Consider the following 22,683-nt stretch of genomic DNA (forward strand, 5'->3'; position numbering starts at 1 on the left):
TTTGACATTTGTATATATATGAAAATGATTACCATAAGTCTAGTTAACATCTACCTCTGTATATAGTTATTAATTTTTTCTTGTAATGAGAACTTTTAAGATCTATGCTCTTAGCAATTTTCAAATATGTAATATAGTATTATTAACTATAGTCTCCAGGCTGTAATTACACCCCCAGGACTTATTTATTTTAAAACTGGAAGTTTGTACCTTGTGACCTGCCTCACCCATTTGGCCCACCCCCCACTCCCAACCTGACTTGATAATTTGTTTTCCTTCTTCCGTTTGCTTTGAAATCTCTAATTTCTTAAGGTATAAAATAACTTTTGTGCAGGACCTAAGTTTCTCTCCCGGAATTTTCTCTTCTTCTAACCTTTTGAGTTCATCATCAACCAATGTCCTGAAGTGCTGTTACTGTGTAAGTCTTGAAATTAGGGCTCAATATTATATGCTGCCTTGATATCTTGTAAAATCCAGAGGTCCTTGATGGCCTAACTGCAAGTTCCCCTCCCTACTCTGTTCTTGTGGATAAGGTCTCCTAGCCAAACAACACTTCTTATCAAAGGGACCGGGCACAGTGCCTGCCATGCCTGAGTAAGGGGATTCAGTTCTGTGCCAGCTCACAAAATTATTCATACAAGCCAATCACACCTTCTGTGGGAATCGAGAGGTGCCACTTCTTCTTAATACTATAAAGTCTACCTTCCAAAGCCCCTGCTTGTTCAGCTAAGTGTAACCCCCATATGGCCTGGCATGCCGTTCACTGTCTACCTGCCCCAGCCTGTAAGGATATATGATCAATAAACTCCTGTTGATCTTGTCTGTCTAGTGCCAGGTGTCAGGTGTTTGGCCATCCCCATAATCCTAAAGCAGGAATCCCTCTCTCACTGATGGGGTGAGAAGGAGGCAATTAAACACCTTTCCTAAAGGGAATCCTGTGTGGCTTCTTCTAGATTTTGTTGGATTTCCCTCATGATCTAGAATGTAGATCTGCCTTCTGCAAATGTATGACAGTTTGACTAGTTCACCTGAAGATTTAGAAATTAGATTTACTTGGACTGATCAGAAAATATAGGTGAATGTTTCTCTAACTCCTCATTTAAAAGCAAAGTAAGAAAACATAATGGAAAAAAGGTGAGAGACTTCACTCTATGAAATTGGCAAACCTCTGCATAAAACTAAAAATTTCTAAATGAAGTTAAAGGTCAAATTGGAGGAAAGATGAAACATATATAGCTGTCCAAGTGTTCATAAACTCACTGTTAAAGGAGCACTTATAAAAAAGATAAGTACTCCAATAGAAAGCTAATTATTCAAATAGAAAAGTCATCAAGAGGGGAGGGAATTTCAGGGAAAAAGGGGAAGGGCTTACAGGAACAAGTGTAAAGGACGCATGGACAAAAACTAGGAATGGAAATGGGAGGGAGGTGGGGAGGACCTGCCAGGGGTGGGCTGCAATGGGAGTCAAAGACAGAAAACTGTACTTGAACAACAATTAAAATAAAATTAAACAGAAAAGAAAAGTCAATAAAAGATATGCTTATATAGTTAACAGACGAAAATAGACAAACCACCAATGGGTCTATCCAAAAGGTCCATCACCTCTAGCAAATTAATAAACACAAATTAAAATAATATTAAGGTACTATTTGTTTGCCTATCAAATTGACAGCGAGTGGACTCTCCCATGTTGTACAGCTTGTAAGAAGGCAGAGCTCATCTCTCTCTATGGGAGGTATACCCACCAGAGTACTCTCTGTCCCCAAGTGCAACCCACAATTACTCTCATTGCCAGCCCCTTGACTTGGGTACTTGATGACCCAAGATTGTGTGTCTGCTGCCTGTCATACGGTCAAGCTGGGAGAGAACAGAACTCTTTCTGGCTGCAGTAGCATCATCCAGTTTTGAGGACCTGTAAGGCTGTGGTTTCCGCATGTAGTCTGATGTCTACTGTCCAATATCCAGGCTCAGCACCAGCCGTGGTAGCAAAGCCAGTACAGTTCCCATTCAGCCTCAGTGCACTGATCTGTGGCGTGGCCTCAGCTGGGTCTCTTGCTGCACAGCTTTCCTTCATTCCTGTCCCTCTTCTCAGCCCGAGACTCTAGCTTTCCCGACAAATTTGTGGGATGCCCAACGCCTTGCAGTAAACTCCTGCAGTGGTTTCTGTTGCCTGAGTGATACAATAATATATAAAGAAAGCTCTAACACAGTATTTTCACTTTTCACAGTATATCCTTAGAATGTATATATTTAAGTAAAAGGATGTTTTTCTAAGCTCTGGTTAGAGTAGCAAAAACAGAAATGATCCGAATATATTCCCATAGAGAATTGGTTAAATGGATTGGAATATATTTATAGTCTAGATCATTATGTAATAATTAAAAATCAAGTCATTGATTTTTCATGGAAATGCTCAAAATACAATAATGAATTCAAGAAGCAAAATATTCATGGAGGAAAGTGGTGGAGAGAAAATGCAGACGACTATAATTGAACAACAATAAAAATAATTTTTTAAAAAAGAAAATGTTCATAGAAGTTCAATTTTTCATAAATAACCAAAAGATTAACAGTTGCTTTCTCTAGGGAAACAGATATAAGATATGGGATTCCTGATGGGGTTTATTTTTTTTGTACTTACGGTGTTTCTTTAAATTCTTCGTAATAAACATGTATTTTTTTTTTGGAAGGAAGACTTTAATTAATGAATTTTATTTTTTGGACAGTTTTAAATTTACATAAAAATTAAGCAGATAGTACAGAACATCCTAACTCCCCCACATATAATTTCCCCTATTGTGACACCTTATTTTGTTTTAATGTGGTACATCTATTTTAATTGCTATGCCAATATTGATACATTATTATTTTCTAAAGTCCATAGTTTACATACAAGTTCACTCTGTATTGTACAGCTGTATAGATTTTTTTCACAGTTAAACATGTATTTTTTGATGTTATATGTAATAAACATGTAACATCAAAAAGTAAATAAAAGCTAAGTTAAAAATAGATTTATGTGAAGTTTTTAAGTGAATCAATTGGTCTTTTGTTTGGTTGTGTGTTTGCCCTTTTGCAATGTGACAACAGACCAACTTGGCAAAGGACAGAGATGCAACAAGCTTCCGAAGAGATCCAGTGCTCCTTTTTCTGTAAGCTGCAGACTGAGTATTTGCATGCCCCCCAAAAGTCATATGTTAAATCCTAAGCCCGACAATAATGGTATTTGGAAATGGGGCCTTTGGGGTGATTAGGTCATGAGAGTGGATCCCTGATGAATGGCATTAGTGCCCTTATTTAAAAATGGCTTCAGAGAGCTCTCTTATTCCTTCCGCCATCTATAAACCAAGAGTCAGGCCCTCACCAGACGGGTAATCGGCTGGAACCTTGGTCTTGGACTTCTAGCCTCCAGAACTCTGAGAAATAAATTTCAGTTGCTTATAAGGCACCCAGTCTATTGTACTTTGTTATAACAGTCTGAACTAGGACACTTTTTTTTCCCCACAGCTACCCATGGACCATCTCAATAAAACAATGGTTTTAAGTTAGAAAACTTGTTTTTAAAAAAGTAACCTAAAAATTATTTGTCCACTCACGGCAAGTAGTTAACAAAATCCAGGTCTAAATTGGGGAGAAGATCAAAAAACAGTTGTATGGGCTAATGGAAAGACTCCCATAAGGAAGGTAGAGAGTCATAAATGGAACATAAACTCTAAAAAACCCAGGGAACACAAATATATCATCATTCTCCACTGAGAACATGTTAATTGTCTTTGCCTTTTGCTGATGCCACTCTTAATAACATATTACAGTGGTAGGATGCTTTACAGTTTATGAAGTACTTGTACTTCTCCACATATTATTATTAAACTCATTTTGCTGAAGAGAAAATTAAGCCCTAGAGAAGTTAAGTGATTTATTGAATGTCTCAGGCTTCTTATGTTGCAGAACTGGGCCTACAAACCAGGTCTTCTGTTCTTTTCGCAATTCCAGGAGGTAATGAAAAGCTTGGGCTTTAGAGCCAGACAAATCTGGGTGTGCTCCCAGCTCTGGCCCTGTGGAACTGCGTTAATGTGGAGAAATTGCCTACCCCCTCTCAGCCTCAGTTTGCCCATCTTCAGGAGATAAAAACACCTACCTTAGAGAGAGTCCCTGTGAGAATAAAAGTAGCTATTGTTGTTACCCTACCCATCTTCTTGACAAGACTTGTTTTTAGTCTCTTGGGACCTACAACCCTGTTACGGGTGGAATTGGGTTGTCGCAAAATTCATGTGTCGAAGTCCTAACTCAGTACCTCAGAATGTGACCTTATTTGAAAATAGAGTCTTTGAGGAGGTAATGAATTTAAACAAGGTCATCCTATATGACTGTTGTCCTCATAAAGAGCGGAAATTTGAAGACAGACACACACAGGGAGAATGTCATGTGAAGATTTTAACTATGCTGCCACAGACCAAGGAACTATCAGAAGCTCAAAGAGACCAGAAACAGATCCTTCCCTACTGCCTTTGAGGGAGCATGGCCCCCTGCTGATACCTTGATTTTGGACTTCTGGTCCCCAAATTGTAAAACAACAAATTTTTGTTGTTTAAGCCGGCCAGTTTCTGGTACCTTGTCGTGGTAACCCTAGGAAAGCAGTTTGAAAATATTAAATGGAAAATTTCAGAAATAAGCAAGTGATTACATTTTAAACTGCACACCATTCTGAGTAATGTGATGAAATCTTATGCCATTCCATTTGGTTCCGCCTTCAGTGTGAGTCACTGCTTTGTCCAGTGTACCCACACTGTATACGCCTCCCGCCCATTAGTCACTTAATAGCTGTCCACGTTATCAGATCGACTGTCACAGTCTCACAGTTTTTGTGTTCAAGTAAACCTTACTTTACTTAATAATGGCCTTAAAGAACAAAAGTAGTGAGTGATTCTGGCAACTCAGGCATGCCAAAGAGAAGCCATAAAGTACTTCCTTTAAGTGAAAAATTATGTATGTACCTATAAGAAAAAACATAGTATCTAGGGTGCAGTACTATCCACTATTACAGACATCCACTGGGGATCTTGGAATTTAATCCCTGCATATAAGGGAGGCTGTCGTATTTGCATTGGTTTCCTATTACTGATGTAGAGAAAATTATCATAAACTTAGCAGTCTAAAATACACAAATTTACTCCCTTATAGTTCTGGAGGTCAGAAGCAATAAGATTTGTCTATAGTGCCATTTTCCCTCTGGAGGCTCTAGGGAAGAATCAGTCTCCTTGCCTTTCCCGACTTCTATCATCTTTAGCTTGTGACCCCTCATGTCACTCTGAACTCTGCTTCCATCTTCACATCTCCATCTCTGACTTGGCCCTTCCTGTGCTTACAGTGGGCCTACTCTTCCAGTGTGTCATTGTGTGACAATATGCAGAGTATTACCAACTGTGCAAATTCACCCAAGGTTTAGTGTCCAGAGTTTTCAACAGGGTTTCACTACATAGGCATCATTAATTAAATCACTGGCATGTGATTCAATCCCCATCTCCCCTATCCTCCTGGTAGGTTGGTCAAATATCAGAAGCCAAACCTTCTAGTCAGATGGGTGGTTTTTCTGGAGTGGTCACCTTTTGTCCTGAGCCATCTTCTTTGTTTAAACTATCTAAGGGCCCATCCTTAGTCACCTATCAAGAAACAAAACGAGTAACAAAGATACTCATATCACTTAGGAAATTCCAAGGTTTTAGAGGTAGGGACAAAGATAATGTTTTTATTATACAGGCTGTCAACTAGAATGCCCACACATGGCCATCCCATGCCACCTGGGCTTCAAAACGACATGGAGTGTAGTTCCAAGGGTAAATGTCCTAAAAGAGAAAGAACCAGGTAGAAAAGATAATGCTTTTTATTGATCTAACCTTGGAAGTAATATATTGTTACTTTAATCGCATTGTATTTGTTGAGGAAGTTCTAAAAACTCACCCAAAATCAATAGGAGAAGGTCCAAAAATGGCAAGATTGGGAAGAGGAGAGATAGAAAAGAAAACATCATAAAGGCATTTTTTGAAAAATAAATCTGACATAATCATCAAGTCTAAAATTTCCCGGGAGGCTTTCAGAATCTATGACAATTAGGTCCTGTACAACTTTTCCTTACTGATATCTAATTGCGACTTCATACTTTGCTTCCAATCCAGCTAAGGGAGTCATTCCCATCTCAAAGATTTGGGGCATAGCTTTTTCCCCCCCACAAACGTCTTCTCCTAATGCGAATCCAGCCCATTTCTTCACAGATATCCTTATCAGCACCTATGAACCAATACACAGAAACTTTATTGGCCAAAAAGTTAATCCGTTACGTAGTGCTTAGTAATGCCTAGTTGTCTTTTTAAAAATTATATTTTATTTATACTGTTACAATTGTCCTGATTTTCTCCCTTTGCTGCCTCTCCACCCAGCACCCCCCACTACCTCAGGCAATCCCTACCACTGTTAATGTCCATGAGTCATGCATATAAGTTCTTTGGCTACTCCATTTCCTATATTGTACTTTCTACATCCTCATGGCGATTCTGTAACTACCTGTTTGTACTTCATAATCCCTTCACCTCTTCCCCCATTCTCCTACAACCCCTCCCCTCTGGCAACCATCAAAATACTCTGCATATCCATGATTCTGTCTCTTTTCTTCTTGTTTGCTTAATTGTTTTTTTTAGATTCAGTTGTCTACATATATATATTTATTGCCATTTTATTGTTCATAGTTTTTATCTTCTCATTCTTAAATAAGTACCTTTAACATTTCATATAATAATGATTTGGTGATGATAAACTCCTAGTTTTATTTTCTTGTCTGGGAAGCTCTTATTCTGCCCTTCAATTCTTAATGATAGCTTTTGTGGGGGAGAGCCATCTTGGCTGTAGGTCCCTGCTTTTCATGACTTTGAATATTTCTTGCCAATCCCTTCTAGCCTGCAAAGTTTTTCTTGAGAAATCAGCTGACAGTCTATGGGAACTCTTTTGTAGGTAACTAACTATCTGCTTTCCTCTTCCTGCTTTTAAGATTCTCTCTTTATCTTTAACCTTTGGCATTTTAATGATGATGTGTTTGGAGTGGGCCTCTTTGCAGCCATCTTGTGTGGGACTCTCTGTGCTTCCTGAACTTGCATGTCTATTTCCTTCACCAAATTAGGGAAGTTTTCTTTCACTATCTTTTAAAATAGATTACCAGTTTCCTGCTTTTTCTCTTATCCTTCTGGTACCTCTACAATGCAAATGTTGGAACACTTGAAGCTGTCCCATAGGCTACTTACACTATCCTCGTTTTTTTATTCTTTTTTCTTCTTGTTCTTATTGGTTGTTTTTTGCTTCTTTGTTCCAAATCATCGATTTGATTTTCAGCTTCATCCACTTTATTGTTGTTTCCCTGTAAATTGTTCTTTATTTCAATTAGTGTATCCTTTGTGTCTGACTGGATCTTTTTTATGCTGCTGAGGTCCTCACCACATTCCTTGAGCACCCTTATAACCAGTGTTTTGAACTGTACATCTGATAGAATGCTTATCTCTCTTTTGTTTAGTTCTTTTTCTGGACTTTTGATCTATTCACCCATTTTGACCATGTTTCCTTGTCTCCTCATTTTGGCAGCCTCCCTGTGTTTGTTTCTACATATTAGGTAGAGTTGCTATGACTCCCTATCTTGGTAGGATGGCCTAATGTAGTAGGTGTCCTATAGAGTCCAGTGGCACAGCCTCCTCTGTCACCCAAGCTGGGTACTTGAGGTACACCCTTTGTGCGGGCTGAGTATGCCCTCATCTTATAGTTGAGCCTTGATTGCTATTGGCAGGTCATTAGGAGGAATTTACCCAGGCCAGTTAGCTGCAAGGTCTGGCTGTGATCACTGACCACCAATCTCCACCCTCTGTTGAGGATCGGCTGTGCAGGGGTTGGGGGCGGGGGGTGGTGCTTCAATGTGGTCTGTAGCTGTCCACTGGGTGCACTGGCTATAGGGTTTCCCCAGGTGGTGCAGGCCCTGGTCAGCCCCCACCTATGTTCTGCCTGCGGCCACCCTACCTGCCTATAAAGCAATCTGAGATCACTGCTACTTGTGCTGGGCTTAGAGATTCCCAGGCAAAGCCAAGCTGTGAATCTAGGCTGGCTGCTGCTAGTATTGGGCCTGGGGCTACTTAGCAAAACGCAAGGGGGCTGGGGAGTCACTGAGGTCATCTTTTGTTTGTTTAAGTGGATTTAGGAAGTTGTGAAGCTTGAGCCGAGACCAACCAACCTTTGGAAAAGTCTCTGTTAACAACTTAGGTGGGCCCCTAAGTTGGGTAGGATGGAGCCTCAGGGTATCTCCAGGGTGGGGCAAACAGTGTTAGTTAGCCACTTTGATAGAATCTCAGATATGGCACCTACTGGTTTGCTCGGTGGCTCCAGAGAGGAAGGGCTCAGAAAAGGGACAATGGCCCCTGCCCACCTTTCTCTCTGGAAGACAGCTGTCCCCCATCTGTCACCTTGATGCCAGACACTTCAGTTCCTCCCTGTGTGCCACTGGTGCCTTTCAAGCTGCTACCCTGGTGCTGGAGCTCAGAGGGAGTGAGTATGAATAAGTCTGTGTATGGGCTCTTTACGAGGAACTGCTTGAGACTCTAGAAGTTTCTTCCACCAACTCAGTACCCACTGGTCTTTGCAGCCAGGAGTTGTGGGAACTAGTCTTCCTGGCACTGGAACCCTGGGCTGGTAGGCCTGGTATTGGGCTAGAGCTCCTCACTCCTGAGATATCCCTCCTAAATTTTTATCTGCCACACATAGATGTGGGACCAGCCCATTCCACACCCCCGCCACTCCCACCAGTCTGGATGGATGTGGGTTCTTTAATTTTATAGTTGTCAGACTTCCATTCAACTCAATTTCTAACGGTTCTGAGCAATGGTTGCTCTGTAATTTAGTAGTAATTTTGATGTGGTTGTATGACAAGACATGCCATGTTTAATTATGCTGCTATCTTGACTGGAAGTCTCTGCGCTTAGTTGTCTTTAACTTCATATGAAACAATTTTGTTAGATTGCATTGTGACAGCTGTCATATTGGCATGCATTTTTTAAAAAACTTATTAAAATTGGTGGATTTTTTATAGCCATTTTAATATTGAAGGCTGAAAAAAATAAGGGGCATTTTGGCAATTATGCTTTATTATTTCAAGAAAGGTAAAAACAGGACTGAAATGCAAAAACGGATTTGTGCAGTGTACACAGAAGGTTCTGTGACTGATTGAACATGCCAAAAGTGGTTTACAAAGTTTTGTGCTAGAGTTTGCTTACTGGATGATGCTGTACAGTCAGGTAGACCCGCTGAAGTTGATAGCGATCAAATCCAGACATTAATTGAGAATAATCAATGTTATATCTTTTGGGAGAGAGCCTATATACTCAAAATATCCAAATCAATAAAGTTATTGGTGTGTCTTTTATTTTATGGAAAAAACCACATGAACTTTTTGGCCAACCCAATACTTACTTAAACTTGCTTAGCAGAACAGAGAATGTGTTGCCTTAAGAAACTGAACACTTTAGAGGAAGATCTGACGTTAGGCATGGAATTAACTCACTATCCTTACTGTTAGCAATCATGGATGATTTCTTCTAATGAATCACAAACAACTCCCAGACTTTATTCTAATTTTTCCACTTAAGTCATGTGTTCAACCTTGCATCAGATTCTGAGGTCAGAAGTAGAAATTATGCTGAGAGAGAGAGGAAAAGGTGGTCCCCTCTAAAGATATGTGGATTACTGTTACCAGAATACAGGGGAAATAGGTGTCCAATTTCAGGGCCATGGATTTTTTTTTTTTTTGATAGAGTGGTGGGATGTTGAAGCTAGAAGGGACTGTGAAAATTGTTTGGTTCAACATGTTCATTTCACATATGTGGAAACTTAAAATTCAAAAAGACGGAGCCATGTTCCTAAGTTGCACACAGTGGCATAGCAACAGAGCCAATACTAGAAGCCCGTATTCTTATTCGTTTATTGTATAGCCTAATGTTTTAATTGACACCAAGATTGTATTTTAAACTTCGGTTTTGTGTTATTAAAAAATAGCAAAAATTAGAATCACATGGGCTTTAAATTCTATCCACTTGCTCTATTAATTTGGACAAGTGGCTTATCTTCTCTGAGCCTCCATTTCACAATGGGAAATATAGTAATAAGAGTTACCTGAAGGGACATTGTCAGGATCATGTTAGATGATGTACAAATTAAGATTCTAGCAAGCAAAAAACTCTCAATAAATTGTAACTGTGATTTACACCTCTTGCAATGTTTAATAGGGTTTGACATATATTTCATACTGGGTGGTTAACTAATTTCATTCTTTTCATAGGTGGGGGTTAAGATTTACATCATCTAAAGCATTTTATTGATAAGTCAGTGGAAGTTCTTACCCTTAATAGGCTTCAAAAAATATTCAATAACCAAGAAGGATCTAGCTAATCCAAAGTAGATAAAAATTACAAGGAGTATTGATGAGCTTTTGAGCACCCTTTTGTAGCATTGCCTTTGGGAATTCATACGTAGGGCAGTAGCAATTTTATATCGCCAACTCCGTGTGTTTCTGTATTTTAGTTTTTGCTTTCAAACTCAGGCGGAACTGACATGTGCTGACGAGTTGAGTGATGACAGTCTACACCATCTGACTACTGCTTTTACAGCAGTGTTTATGGTACATAATCCAGAGATGACACACGGCTCACCAGGCCTTACAAATCCCTAGCATTTTATATCAACTCAAAATTTTCTCTGTTGCCATCACATGTTTCAAGTACTCACAATGTTTCCTTTAACCTTCCCGTGCTTTTGTTGTGATTGACAACACAATAGAGTTCTGTATGTCTTGTCTACTTAAACAGAGGTCGCCAGTTTTACTCACCCCTAAGAGATTTATATGTGGGTCTTCAAAGGTACAGATGCATAATTTTATTAAATATAATAAAATTGCTAATAAATATTAAATCATCCATGAAGAAGAAATCATCCATGATTGCTAATAAATATTAAAATATTCAATATTTAACAAAATATTAAATAAAATTAGTTAACCACCCAGTATGAAATATATGTCAAACCCTATTAAACATTGCAAGAGGTGTAAATCACAGTTACAATTTATTGAGAGTTTTTTGCTTGCTAGAATCTTAATTTGTACAATCATAAGTTCTTTAAGAACTTATGATTGTCATAAAATTTAATTCGAGGAAATTATTTCTAATAGATATTTTGAACAGAATTGGTAGGACATATTTAAAAGTCTGGTAAATGGCAGACTTAATATATTACAGTAGCTATTATTTCCATCCCTCTTCACACTTAATGGTGTTTGATACATGGTAGGTTGTGGATGAGTACTTGGTTCTGAATGATGGATTATTTTTTTCCAGTGGTAGGTGCTTACGATTTACACCATCTAATGCATAGGATGAATTTGGCCCATAGACAGGAATGACTGTTTGACAGGAATCTATAGTTTCCTCATTGTAGAAACTATAGATTCTATAATTATAATATAAGAACCATATAATTTTATTACAAAATACTGATTAGGTTATCCACAATGCACTAGTTATAAAATAAAACATAAAACTTGTCATGGTCTTTTGCCAAAGACCTATTGTAGGTTTGCTTTGGAGGCCACCAATATATGACCATTAGATTAAATGAAGAAAACCCAGTAGCAACTAAGAAGACTGAATACATGAAGTGTATGTATTTATTTCAAAGACTCAGGAGCAAGACTGGACCTAAGCATGGTTGTGGATGAAGTAGAAGTCATCTTTGACGTTATTGAAGTCTTTACTAAGTCCCTTCTTAAATTTTTTAAAGATTTTATTTATTTATTTTTAGAGAGAGGGGATGGGAGGGAGAAACAGAGGGAGAGAAACATCAATGTGTGGTTGCCTCTCACGTGGCCCCCACCGGGGACCTGGTCCAAAACCCAGGCGTGTGTCCTGACTGGAAATTGAACCAGTGACCCTTTGGTTTGCAGGCTGGCACTCAATCCAATGAGCCAAAGCCCCTTCTTAAATTTCTTTTACCCCTTCTCACCAATGCATGTCAAAGCAACTTGCTTACCAAGTATTAAAGCTTGACTTTAAAAGATCCAAAGGCTTTCATATTAAGATGTAAATGTCTGCCTTAGGTAAGAACACCTAAACTATCATCCTCACTGGATACACAAGACATAAATTAATTAGAAGAATTTTAGCCTTCAACCTTCAAATGTGTGTTGGGAGAGTGATGAGGAAGAGCGTAATAAGGTTCTCAGGGCATTTTTTGAGGGCAGTAAGTATTCACCTACATTAAATCACTTAAATGGGTATTAATGACTCTTGGCCTTTTCCTACAACTTTTTTTCCTTGCTACATTTTACAAAACTTACCAAGAAAGGTTACTTGATGAGTCATTGGCAACAATATCTATTAAGTATAGTTCCCAGATAATGAACACATTATCTGAGGAAAAGACCACATTTGTACCATGAAAATGTAATCACTCTATGCCATTTAGTGCTGAAAGCTAATTTTGCTTCCTTTGTAAGGATTTATGAAACTGACATGAAAGGATCGTTCTACTTCCACTTTTGCTTTCCTATAATCTCTTCTCTATGCTGCATCAAGAGCAAAATACAAATGAATCATGTCACTCCCTCTCCTCTCCAGTGCTTTTCTATAACAACTGAAATCAAAATTCTTACTGTGGCCTGCAGATACCCTCCCTGCCTACATAACACTCTCCTCCTTCTTCATTGTGCCCCAGACATCCCAGAGTTCTGTCTGTTACTTGACATGCCATTCTTCCTCCCCCCACCCCATACCAGGCCTTTGTTCTTACTGTCCACTCTTCCCCCAAAACCCAGCCTCATCTCACACTTACAGTGACTTGCCTGGTCCCTACCACAGGCGATTAAGTATTCAGTCTCTGCTGCTCATTTGAATTTTCCCCACTACCTGCTGCTCTGCCATGTTTGTACTAATGGCAGGATGATAGGCTCTGCAGTGAAGTGTGGGATGGGGGTCAGTAAGTGTTGTGTTCGCATTTGTCTTGCTAAGTGGGATCTTTAAGGAGTGTGTTAAAGGTAAAGAAGATTGTGTTAGAAGGGAAGAGAGAAATTTTCCTTTAGGGGAGAGAGCCAGAGAATGAAGGAGGTGATAGCTGGAAGCAAAACTCTAGGAAAAGTGATTTCACATAGAACTTGAGAAATATTTTTCTGTGTGATGTGCAGTATAACTCCTCTCCCATTGCACCAAGACATCTTCAGTAAAGAAACCGTTGTTGGAACTGTTCTTTTTTCTTGGATGTGAAAATGCCCCGGAAAGGGCCTTAGGGAGAGAGCAAGTTATCAACAAGGCCAGTCAGCTTCCGCAACAGAAAAAGCAGGGATTTGGAAATCAGGTGCTCCTAAGTCTGCAAAGCACTTCTTCTCTGCCTCAGTTTTCTCTTTTGTGAAATGGAAAAACAGTATCTTCTTTGCAAAGGTATTATGAGAATTACATAATACCCGTAAGGGAGGGGCCTGATATGAAGCTTGGCACATTCTAGGTCAGCAATTTTCAACATTTTCATCTCATGGCACACAGAAACTATTTACTAAAATTCTGTGGCACACCAAAAATTATACCTTTTGCTGATTGACAAAAATAGGTATAATTTTGATTCATTCACACTGGATAACTATTGTTGTGCTGGCTGTTGTCTGTTTTTTGGTTGGTTTTTTTTTGACAGTCTAAGGCAGGATGTCCAACCTGAGACCTGCAGGCCGCATGTGGCTCAGGATGGCTACCAATGAGGCCCAACACACAATCATAAATTTACTAAAACATTACTTACTTTTATTACTAAGTTTTATACTAAGTTTTACTACTAAGATATGTACATGTTATATATTAGTGATCACAAACGTGGAACCTGCTCAACGATTTTGAAAGATTATCAAAAGGGCCACTTCATAGTTAGGGTTATCATGCGAAGACTTTTGCTTACCTGTGGTGGCAGATATCAGGAAAATTATGCACAAACCTTTTTGTGTGTGCATGCTCATCAGTTTTTATTAGTGTCTGTGTATTTAATGTGTGGCCTAAGACAACTCTTCTTCTTCCAGTGTGGCTCAGAGATGCCAAAAGTTTGGACATCTCTGAAAGAGAGCAGAGGTCAGTGCCCCCGACTAAATAGTCAGGTATGCCATGTATTAAAAATTCATATGCAGCCTTGGCTGGTGTTCCACAGTGGATTGAGCATGGGCTGTGAACCAAAGGGTTGCCAGTTCGATTCCCAGTCAGGGCACATGCCTGGGTTGCAGGCCAGGTCCCAGTGGGGGCCATGTGAGAGGCAACCACACACTGATGTTTCTCTCCCTTTCTTTCTCCCTCCTTCTCCCTTTCTCTAAAAAATAAATAAATACCATATTTTTTTAAAGTTCTAATGCACACTGGTTGATAAGGTCATTCCCATCTAAAGTAAAATTATATTGAACTAAAATTATCTTCTCTGAAATTCCCAGGAATTGGTCTAGTGAGGAACACAAAAAGCTGTTGTTCCCTTTTTCTGTGATGGAGCTCTACATCCTACAAGAGAAAAATATGCATTGTTAGTATCTCTGCATTTAATTGCTCTCATGCTTAAAATGACTTCATTTTTAAATTGTCATTTTTACTATTCTTTCCTAAAAGTTGTGACTAAAGAGGGGCCACACACCAAACCCGACAAGCTCAGGGGAACGGCATGGCAGACTCACAAACTCGGAGACCTAAAGGAACCACAAAGGGGGGCTGAAATGAAAACCTATTAATTAAAAGCAGTTTTATGGGCAGGTAGTCATGTCCTGGGATAGAATTTTCCCCCACAAAAGTCAATCTTTACCATAAATAAACCTGCCTATTGTCTTTTTGGATCTGTGATAACATACCTTTGGAATGTGAAAGTAATTTCCTTTTTCTGGACCCCTCAATCACAGGCAGGGCAGCAGAGGGAAACCACAAATTCCCTCATTGTCATTATTATTGTATTAATTGACTGTTAACCATCTTACCCCCGCCTGTACAAAAGAAGTATGTCTATCGTTTTATGTATCCAACCCCTGAGGTTTCCCTGCTTTGCTCTCTCCCACCTCCCTGATCTATCACCAGTAGATTTCATGTAACCCACTTATGCCTCCTCTTTTTGTTGTAATGTATAAAATAAGGTGCAAAATTGCCATTTTCAGGAGCATTTTTTCAACCCGTTGAGGTTTTGCCTCCTGGCAGTTGTCAGCAGTTGACTCAGATAAACTCATAAAAAATTCTTACAGGTTTGGACATTTCTTACGTTGACAAAGTAACAGTCAAGATAAAGATTAAAAGTGAGTCTAAGTGCTGGAAAAAAATTCCTTCACTATTTAAAGATCAGTAGACATCTGATCATAGAGGCTTTTCTAAAGGCAAAGGATCTGTTTTAGTGATTAAACTTTCTGAGCACTCACAGGGTGTCAGAGTTATACGAGCTTTTCTACTGTGTCTGGGTGCCATTAGATACAAATGACCAAACACAAAAATAAAAGTGGCTTAAACAATGAGAAACATTTATTATCCACCCCTGCACCCCAAATTTCCCAAGATAGACAACTCCAGGGATGGGGCTCAATAGCTCAAAAATGTGACCCAGACTCTTGCCCTCACACCCCTTCTCCATATTACATGGGCGCTTTGCAAGATGACCCAGAAGTTCCGGGTTCACGTATAAACACGACAATATATTGCTGAAGAAGGTACTTTCTCTCTTGTGACTCTTTATTAGGTAGAAAAATGTTTCCCACATCCATCTCCCCAGGACTTTCTCCTCTGGTTCCGTCGTCAGAATTGCATCACATCACCCATGCCTATGGCCACTGCTTCCCAACTTCTTCTCACATCATGATACAAATAGATAATGTTTTTTGACACAAAGGGTTACCTGGATGAGGTTGGCTTGCATCTGGATGGGACCGGCTTCAGAAGCTGAACCTCATTTGAATGTTGTAAGGGCTTAACCTTGCTGGTGTGGCTCAGTGGATTAAGCACCAGCCTGTGAACCAAAGGGTAGATAGATGGTTTGATTCCCAGTCAGAGCACATGCCTTGGCTGCGGGCCAGGTCCCTAGTATGGGGTATTCAAGAGGCAGCCACACATTGATGTTTCTCTCCCTCTCTTTCTCCTTCCCTTCCCCTCTGTCTAAAAACCTTTAAAAATATGTTCTAAGGGCTTAAAGGGTCAATATCTTGTCATGTCTATAACTCATTCAAGACATAGCAGTGTGTGCTGACTTGTAGATCTAGAAGACTCTGCTCTAGGCTACAAGAGAGATTCAGAGAATGTGTATCCACATACGAACCATTGTTAGAGGGGGGCCTACCAGCAAGGAGAAAGAAGGACAAGCCCCATCTATTCTCATTCTCACAATACATTAAGAGAGAAAGTGTTCTGTGGAGAATAAAACTGGGACTAATAATTTAAGTGACTTGCTTAAAGTCATAGAGCCAGTAAGTAGCCCAGCTGGCATGGTAGATGCAGATCCAGTGGTATGCTGGTAAATGTCTAACAACCAGCTCTTCAAATGGACTTCCTCATGCCTGTTGGCTAATATTTTCCTTTAAGATGAAAGTAAAACTACAAAAATGTACTGTACAGAAACATAATTATCTATGTAAGTGTGACTCACATACATAACAGTGACTTCTTCACTGAATTGGACGTTTGTGTTAACAGCTATACACACAATGTGCTTTTTAAGTTTAATCTGCATTATTAATGTTTTCTCCATCATTTTCTTCAGTCTAGACAATCAACAAAGCAAGAAGTCGAGCCCTGATTTGTGGCATTTGCTGACTTGCATAGTGTAAATACTCACTCCATAGTCAATTTCAAGCTACCAAAGTAAAGTCACTGAATACAATGTCAGGAAGAGATGTGAAATAACACATTACAGAGAATTTTTACCATACACATCCGTGTAAGTAATCTCAAATACAGATAATAGTAAAGTACATTAAAACAATTTGAGGATGAGTTTTAAGTGTGTATTACCTTTGTTTAAAATGTACTGGATTGGGCCCTGGCTGGTGTAGCTCAGTGCATTGAGCGCAGGCCTGTGGACCAAAGCATCACGGTTTGATTTCCAGTCAGGGCACATGCCTGGGTTGCAGGCCAGTTCCCAGCAGGGGACGCACGAGGGGCAACCATACATTGCTATTTCTCTCCCTCTCTCCTTCCCTTCCCCTCTAAAGATAAATAAATAAATAAATAAATAAATAAATAAATAAATAAGTAAGTAAGTAAAAATCTTTTTTAAAAAATTTACTTGATTGGAGGTTTACAGCTGGCAAGATTCCTAAAAATTTAACAGCCAGCTCTCCTACAAGCCGGCCCCACACACCACACCATGACACGCTCTTTCCACTCCTTGACTCTCCTTACTGCCTTTGTTACTGGCATACTAGGGATGATCCATAGGCTACTGGGAAAAACCTGGTTACCGTCATTACTTTTGGTAACTCTGGGTAGTTGCTATTCCTCCCACACTCAGTTTTCTTTTCTGTTAAGGATGAGAACAACAATTTTGACCCTGCCTGCCCACAAGAGTTGTTGTGAGAATTAAATTGGGTTGGTCTAATTGGCAGTGCAGAGCCAGATATAGAAAAAAGCTTTTATGAGGATAGTCACTGGTTTTCAACCAGGCCACCATTGTTAAGGATGCAAAATGGGTTGCAGCTTTCAAAGGTATGGTTTAGTTAAGATCTTCTGTGATGCCCTCATTAGGCAGTAAAAATCCAGGGGTGGGGGGAAGGGTACTCCCTAGAAATCCAAATTTTTGCTAGTTTTTACTCACTAACACAGCTATCTGTGCTAGGAGAAAAACAATTTTTTCAAAGCTTATAGTTTTACTAATTTTTAGCTGCTGTTGGATTATCTGAAAAGAACTCTCCCTGGGGCTGTGGAATGCTTCTTGATTTCAATCGTTTCATAAAGATCCTTTGATTTTTCATTTCGATTTTTCAAGATGCTTTGCTTTTTGGTCCAGACCAATTCACTAAGTTACTTTGTATGGATCATACCCTTTTGCGGAAGGCGGTTTCCTAATTGTAAACTGGCTTATGTATCCCAAACATTCTAAATTGAAATTACACAGTTGAATGACCTTATAATACATTTGCCTTGAGTTTGCCAAACTTCTCTTGGGTCTGTAGACAACTCTTTTCCTGCCAAAGCTCTTTCCCACGTAAAGCCTTTTGCCCATGCTGATCCCTCTGCCTGGAAAGCTCTCGGGATTCTCTGCAAAGCTGACTCTTTTTCATCCTTCAGCTCAAATGAAGGAGACCCTTCTAAGAAGTTGCTTCCCTGATATAGATCACTTTCAAGACCACTTCCCTGATATAGTTCCTTATTTATTTCCTTACAGTACTGATCACAATCTGCAGTTTTCTTATTTTTTATTTACTGCTTTGTCTATATCCCTCATTATATCAACTCCTTGGGAGCTGGGTGCTTGCCCATTGATGCCATTATCTACCCCTCACACCCAGCACGGTGTCTAGCACACAGCACACAATAACTATCTGTTGAACATATGAACTTGTCTGACAAGAGCCACACCAATGTTGAAAGACTATGGCCATATATACTTCTCTTGAGGCAAGAGCCTGTTCTAAAGACTATCCAGGGCTTAGCCTGTGTTGCTCACAGTGCCCACATTTCTCTCAGGGACCAGAGGGAGCCCAAATGGCTGCCCAGAAGACTGCTGACTTCCTTCTGCCCCACCCTAATGGGGCTGCCCCAGTGATGTCACAGGACAGAATTCTCTAATTCTTTTCATTCTGTGACAGTCCTTTAAACAGCTAATTTTTCATGTCCTGATATAGTGGAGGGCAGAGGGATGAAGGAAGGAAAGCGGGGGTGAGGGGTACACACCCTCCAACAAAATTAGTTTAGGGGCAATATTTGCTCATATGTATTGCTCCGGTGGAAACTGGGTAGCAGAAGCTGTAATTTGGACTAAGCTAAAGAAAAAAGAGAAAAGAAGAATGGGGAAAGAAGTAAAGGAGATAAAAAGAAAACAGAAAAGGAGAAGAGTAATAAGAAAAAAGAGAAGAGAAGAAATGAAGAGGACATGTGTGAGGGAGAAACATGAAACAGGTAGTGAAGGAGGAGGAGGAAGGAAGTTCGGAATCTGTGTTCTGCTTGGCTTTGTAACTCTTGGATAGTGATTGGCTTCAGTATGAAAGGTTGACTGGGTTAGGTAAGGGGGAATTCTCAGGATTCCCTTGGGAGCAGGTCACTTAAATTGCTGAGATTTATTTTGAGAGGCCCAAGCAAGGCTGTCTCAGGGGTGTCTCTTCTGGGTGGATTCACAATAGTAATTTTGGAACCAGGAATGTTAACCTTTTCTTTAAATCATGACTGTGGAAGAAAAGAGAAGAGAGTATTACTGATCATGCTATGTTTTAGAGTTTAAAGTTTAGACTCCTCACTGCAGCCCCTGCCCTCACCCCAAGCCTCCCAATTACTAGATTAATAGCATGCATTTAAATTCAGGACTTGAAAACCAATCTTTCTGAAAAACCTTTTTCCTCTTTGGTCACTGAAATATAAACAGATTCTCAAAGCAGAGTAGGATACTTTTAAAATATACCTATACAAATTACTAAAAAACAGTTATGGCAGCATATTTCTACTGTTTCTCAAAAACTGTAAACATCCCTAATATGTGTAGGCCCAAGCAAAGTCTCATAACTCGAAAGGAAAGGGAACTTTTGCCCAGGCTGGTGTGGTTCATTGGACTGAACACTGGCCTGCAAACCAAAAGGTCACCTGATTGAAGTATTGATGTTTCTCTTTCTCCCTCCCTTCCCCATTCTCTAAAAAATAAATAAAATCTTAAAAAAAAAACCATTTAATCTATTAATTATTACATCCTTTAAAAAGAAAAGGAAACTTTTAACCCTTTTTTTCAATGTGCTTTTGCACCTTTCTAAATAGTTACTATCCTACAAGTTTTTTGCCCTTAGTATTGTATTCAGGGAATATTTATTACAATATTTTGGGAATATAATATTTAGTATAAGGAAGGAGATATTATAATATCAAGCATATTTATTCAGACAATATTAAGATAACTTTGTCCCAAATTTTAAAATGTTAATCTTACAACCCATGAGTTTCCTAGTTCGTACCAAAATATCCCTGCAAGCTATACAAGAAATAAGAAATAGAGAAAGGGCCCTGGCTGGTGTAGCTCAGTGGATTGAGTGCGGGCCTGCAGACCAAGGAATCGCGGTTCAATTCCCAGTCAGGGCACATGCCTGGGTTGCGGGCCAGTTCCGAGCCGGAATGCACAAGAGGCAACTGTACACTGACGTTTCACTACCTCTCTCCTTCCCTTCCCCTCTAAAAATGAATAAATAAAATCTTAAAATAAAAAAAGAATGAAAGGAATCATTAAAAAAAGGAAGAATGAAAGGAATCATTAAAAAAAGGAAGAGAGGAAGGTACAGTTTTATTGGCAGTCTGTAGGACACTGTGCAGACTCCTTAAAAATTTCTTTATGTTCATATTTTGTCTCTTTCTACCTCTTCCGCTACAATTGACCCAGATTCCCCTACAATTATAGAGCAGAGAGAAGAAAGGTATGGGTGACTAAAAGAATGAAGCAAAAAGACAGGCAAGACCTTCAAGTTCAATGCCACTACTGACATTGGCAGCCCTGGTTCTGCTTTACTAGAAAATTTGTTTTCTAAGATACTCCAAAAAGTGGTTGCCACATGAGCAATTCTATTTCAGAATGGTAATGAGTCCACTAACATGCTAATCATGCTATTACTTGTCTAAAGTATTAAGGATTGCAATAAGGCAGAGCAACAAAGATCTTTGATCTAATTTTCCTTTTTTTTTAAGTGTGTGAAGAATTAGGAAATGTATTTTCACATGATACTGGGACTAAGGGCAGAATTTTATTTTTACTTCATATACCTGGAAATGATATATCTTCACCTTACTCTAATAAATTTTAACCCCTAAAATATTGGGTAGAGTGATTTTGGAGTTCCTTAAAGATGTGGCCTGCCAGTGACCATTTGGTAATACTGTTTGATCCTGTTGTTAGGTTCCAGGCCTAAAAGGGAAAGGAATAGAACCTTCCCAAAAAAGTAATGTTGAAGAAATTGGAGAAGGATTTTACAGCTTTAAACATAGCTAAATGATGAGAAAAAGACAAAGTAAGAATTGGGGCAACAAAAAGTTTTTAGTAGATACAAATTGTTCTCAACAGAAAGCTCCTGAGATGAAATGGAGAGGCCTCATCACAAATGTACCAACTTATTGGCCAGAACCCAAGCTAGCTAACCCAATTTCAGTGTTCTTTTTAAAGTACTACAATGAAGTAGTATATATTTGTTTTGTTTTTGTACATACCAGACCATCAAAAACTGAATATTTCTTTTAATCTTCTGTTTCTGCAAATGTGGTGTAGGTCAAATCCATGAACAGGTTAAGGTTCTGACAAGAGAGGGAACGGCACTTCAGCCAATGGGAACCCACGCTGGTGATGCACTGCTCCCAAGTTCTGATTCATTGGCCGACTAGGGTTTGTCATTCTATCCTCGGCGTCTGCAAACAGCGTGGGTCGGGTTTTCCGTAGTCTAGCTAGCTAAACTGGATTTTGGCCGTCCGCACGTGCAGTTTCAACTAGGTATAGCTGATCTCCAATTCTTCGTAGAAGCAGCAATTACGTTTATGATTATCCTCTAGATTTTGAAAAATGTTCCTTTCATTTAACCTTTCTGGAGGTCGTTGGAGGTCCCCAGTGACAGAATCGTGTGACTGTCTGACTGGTGCAAATAAATAAAATGTGGGATCCCATGAGCTAGACAGAAAACCTTCCAATAACTCAGAGCACGTGCCCAGCGCTTGTATGTGGGTGGCTGGTGGTAGGGTGCATGTAACGCTGCCCTTCGGGACCCGAGGTGTGTGCCTGGGACACTTCCCCAGGGGGCACTGGGGAAGAATGGCGCCAGAGACGTAGAGCCTGAGGCAGGGGGTCTGGCGGCGGCCTGGAACCTAGGGAGCATTAGATCTACAGCAGTCTGGCGGTGAATAGGCCGCGACAGCGAGAAAGGTCAAAAGGGCATGGTCGGTCCCCTGGGCTCTGTGGACCGCGTCTGGTCGGGGGAGTGGGTGTGTATTTGCAACAGGTACAAGTGCCGACGCGGGAGACGCGGACGCCCTAGGGAGAGCTTCAGAGTCCCGGCACCGCAGACTGCCTGCGTTGGAGAAGCAGTCGATTTCTCATTGCTCTAACAGTTGCACACACTGTCCAGCTCCGGTGCCCAGTTCCGATCCGGGCTTCGGATCCTCCTTTCAACTTCGGCCTGGGGCCCTGGCCTGGGAGGAGAGAAAAGCTAAGGAAGAGAGTGGCGTCACCTACTGCTGCCCCTCCCCCGCCCACAGGCCGGCCCTCGCCGCAGTTCCTGCCCAACGACATCCGGGTCTCTCCAGAAGGCTCGGCAGCGCCGCAGCGGTAGCGGCGGCTGAGCCGGCGGGGCGAGGTGGGGCGGGGCTGGCGGAGAAGTGGGGGAGGGGCAGCACGGCTCCGTCGTGAGCGCGCCTGCGCGGGGACGCGCTCGAGGCGGCGGCGGCTCTAGGGGCGGGAGCG

This window comes from Artibeus jamaicensis, unplaced genomic scaffold (assembly GCF_021234435.1).
Source record: "Artibeus jamaicensis isolate MK-2021 breed Jamaican fruit bat unplaced genomic scaffold, CSHL_Jam_final contig_851, whole genome shotgun sequence".
Classification (NCBI taxonomy): Eukaryota; Metazoa; Chordata; class Mammalia; order Chiroptera; family Phyllostomidae; genus Artibeus; species Artibeus jamaicensis.